Consider the following 4,105-nt stretch of genomic DNA (forward strand, 5'->3'; position numbering starts at 1 on the left):
TTTTTTTTTGTGTCTGTTACCACTTTTTCTTAGCTCTCACCGAACGGATTTCTTTCAACGATACGTCAAAAGATCACAAATCGTATCTAGTCGAAGACATTACCCTTCAAAATTGAAAAAATTTCCCTCGTTCCCCGTAAATGGGGGAAACCTCCAAAAAAATTACAAAATTTAAAAATCGCTAATTTTCGAAATTTTTTCAATTTTTTTACTAAAAACTGCCGTAACTTTTTCAAAAATGAATATATCAATATAATTTTTTTTTTTATAGATGCTTGATATCTTTACATATCATTTGGTATATTTTTTTTGTAAATTTGACACTTAACCTGCCCACAGGGGGGAATTTAAAATAACAACTTTTTCACAAAAAATTAACTTTTTCAACTTAACTTTTGAAAATGTTCCGGAAAGTCCGACACTTTTATATATATCTTTAATTAAAGCTAATGTAATGCACTTTAATTTGAAAAAAAAAAAATTGACCTCTGGACTTGTCTTCATGGTGAAAACGGCTATCGAATGCTATTTTTGTGTGAAAATGTTCGATTTTATAATTGACATTTTTTACTTTAAAGTGCTATAACTTTTTAAAAAATGTATGGATCAATACAATTTTTTCATGAGAAGTAGTATTTATATACATCTTTCATTGGATATACTTTTTTTTTAAATCAGACTATTTCCCTATATATGGGGGGGCTTCAAATATAAAAAATGCATATAGAAAGTAGAACTTTTTCAACTTAACTTTTGAAAGTGTTCCGGAAGGTCTGACACTTTTATATATATCTTAAATTAAAGCTAATGTAATATACTTTAATTTGAAAAAAAAAAATTTGACCTCTGGACTTGTCTTCATGGTGAAAACGGCTACCGAATGCTATTTTTGTGTGAAAATTTTCGATTTTATAATTTACATTTTTTACTTTAAAGTGCTATAACTTTTTAAAAAATGTATGGATCAATACAATTTTTTCATACGAAGTAGTATTTATATACATCTTTCATTAGATATACTTGTTTTTTAAATCAGACTATTTCCCTATATATGGGGGGGCTTAAAATATAAAAAATGCATATAGAATGTTTAACTTTTTCAACTTAACTTTTGAAAATGTTCCGGAAGGTCTGACACTTTTATATATATCTTAAATTAAAGCTAATGTAATATACTTTAATTTGAAAAAAAAAAATTTGACCTCTGGACTTGTCTTCGTGGTGAAAGTTGACATCAAAGTTAATAAAAAATTACGATTTTTGTAAAATAATTTTTTTTTATATTTTTAACTTAATAATGCTCTAACTTTTTCAAAAATGAACATATCAATATAATTCTTTTTTATATAGATGCTTGATGTCTTTACTTATCATTTGGTATATTTTTTTTGTAAATCTGACACTTAACCTGCCCACAGGGGGGGATTTAAAATGACAACTTTTTCACAAAAAATTTACTTTTTCAACATAACTTTTGAAAATGTTCCGGAAGGTCTGACACTTTTATATATATCTTAAATTAAAGCTAATGTAATATACTTTAATTTGAAAAAAAAAAATTTGACCTCTGGACTTTTCTTCACGGCGAAAATGGCTACCAAATGCTATTTTCGTGTGAAAATTCTCGATTTTATTATTCATATTATATTTAACTTTATAATGCTATAACTTATTGAAAAGTTTATGGATCCACACAATTTTTTTATGAGAAATAATATTTTTTAATAAACCCTTTTTCATTCGACATACTTTATCTTAATCGAGATATTAATAAGAAACCAGCAGATCAAGTAGCTTTTGGAATAAAACACCAATTTTTTTAAAATTAAACACTATCTAAAGATTTGCATCGAAGCGTTTATTTTTAATAGTGATTTTAATCACTGTCAGATATCATTATACTTGATCCAACTATGCCACGTCACCACTGTGCCGCGACCCCCCTGTGCTGGGTTTTTTTCTTCTATTGTTTGTTAAAGTTAAACAATTTTTGAACAATTTTTTACTTTTATAATTTGCTCTTTCGAATAAAATAGTCGTCATTGCTTCATTATTTCATATAAAAAAGTTTTTTTTGTCAATTCTTGTTATTAATCTGTCTCTTACCATAGCAATAATTTATAATCCAGTGAAACAGTTTATTGTTCCGTCCAGTGAGGGTCTAAACAATAGGAATGATATTTTAATGATCGTTATTTAATAGGAATAATATTTTTTACACCCGTATTACTTCGGAAATTATTTATTATTCCCGAGAATAGTATTTGAAAGACTAATATATTTGAGAAAAATATTTTGTAGGAAATGTATACACACTAATATACATTGATAGGGAAAATATTAATCGGTAAAATATACTTCCAAAATCAAAAAAACAGGGCATTAATAATCTGAAAAATATATTATCAAATAATAATAAATAATAAATTTTGTCTATAAATTAAAATTAGTTCGTTGTTAAAATAATATAAATAACTTAATAAACTTAACTATTTAATGGGCAAAAAAGAAAACCCCGCACAGTGGGGACGTGGCATAGTTGGGTGCAGTATAGATTTAATCTGACAGAGATAAAAATCACTAACATAAGAAACACTTCGATGCAAATCTGTAGATAATTGTTAATTCTAAGAAATTGATAGATAATTATAAAAGCAACATCAACTATTTCCTTAATTTTATCCAGATTAGTAATTCAAAAGATAAGTAATATAAACTTATATATTATATAATTGTTATATTGAATTGATTACAAATTATTGTAGTGAATCAAAAAAAGAAAAATAATAATATATATTTATTGTATTATTAATATAAAAGGGGTTATTAATTTGGGGAGCTACTTTGACAGTTGCTTAAAATAAATAAGTTAAATAGAATATGACGGGATTTTGATTCTTATTTGATCCACTACTTTATTGTATTAATAATATTATTACTCGGGGTATGAGTAAGAGGGTCTGTAAGAAATATAGAAGATGATAGAAAAATAAAGTGATCTTTATTTTATTAATATGGGATTTATCATAATTAATTGTCGATTCTTAAATATCAATAACGCCACGAGTTTTGACGGTTATCGATGATAGGTGGGATTGAGTCACCTCGTGTGTCTACCCAGAGTGGTATGGTGGCTATACATATGAACCTCCAACCTAACTCCTGAAATAGACACGTATCAACGATATAACTCTACCAAGTAACTCTGTACAAACATTATCGATTTATTAAATTTATTTGGTATATTTATTATTATTGATAATCACTTGATTTTCCTATATGCCTACTTAATCTATGTACTCATAATATTTAATTCTAAACCTTATTTATTTTTGGTGAATTTATTAGATTCCTACCTTGATATTTTCTGCTATACTCTTAAATAAATAGATGTTGTGTTTTTCTTTGAACAAATATAACTGTGTTGACGGCGGATCACTTCTTGCATATATTTCGTTGTATGGAATGATCGAGCGTAGTGAGTACCTCTGTGAATATCTGACTGCATCTGTCTCAGAATGCTCTTTATTATGGCTTTTTATATTAAATTTGACCGTAGTTCAAAGGCAAGAAGTTGTCGTAATATGCACAATGATTTGCATTAAGCATATCATCTTTATTTTCGACCCTGGAGGTTAATATTTAATATAATTTTAAAATTGTTTTATGATCATTAGAAAAAAAGAAATGTTTATATCAGTATATATTTAAAATTTCTCTATTTTTAAGTCAAATAAATATGACACATTGTATTACTTATACGTAAATTATTCATAATTTATAAATTATTATAAATATACAAATCATATGAAAGCACAACTTTCATTAATGATTTAAATGAGTTAATGAAATATTCATTTACCATATTTAATATTTTTATATTATACATATTTAATTACATCATGTCTGCGTGTAAACATTGAATATCTTAATATGTAATTCTATATTTCACAAAATTGTACTATTTATAAAATCAGTAATTGTAATTTTATAATTGGATCGTAAAACAAATAATTTTGTAAAAACATCACAATTGTAAAGCAAGTTTCACCTATTTCAAATCATTATAAAATACAAAAGATCAATGTGAATTAAGAAAATACAA

General features: G+C 25.7%; 1 protein-coding gene across 1 annotated transcript in view; it reads right to left on the bottom strand.

The window, feature by feature from the left end:
• Nucleotides 1-3,575, bottom strand: part of LOC126896380 (uncharacterized) — a 15,204-nt gene extending 11,629 nt beyond the window's left edge. Inside the window, exon 1 of the mRNA XM_050669103.1 lies at nt 3,357-3,575. The gene's annotated coding sequence lies outside the window, so the exon portion shown is untranslated. The remainder of the gene's footprint in view (nt 1-3,356) is intronic.
• Nucleotides 3,576-4,105: the final 530 nt, after the last annotated feature.

Source organism: Daktulosphaira vitifoliae, unplaced genomic scaffold, assembly GCF_025091365.1.
Source record: "Daktulosphaira vitifoliae isolate Bord-2020 unplaced genomic scaffold, ASM2509136v1 Scaffold_1, whole genome shotgun sequence".
Lineage (NCBI taxonomy): Eukaryota > Metazoa > Arthropoda > Insecta > Hemiptera > Phylloxeridae > Daktulosphaira > Daktulosphaira vitifoliae.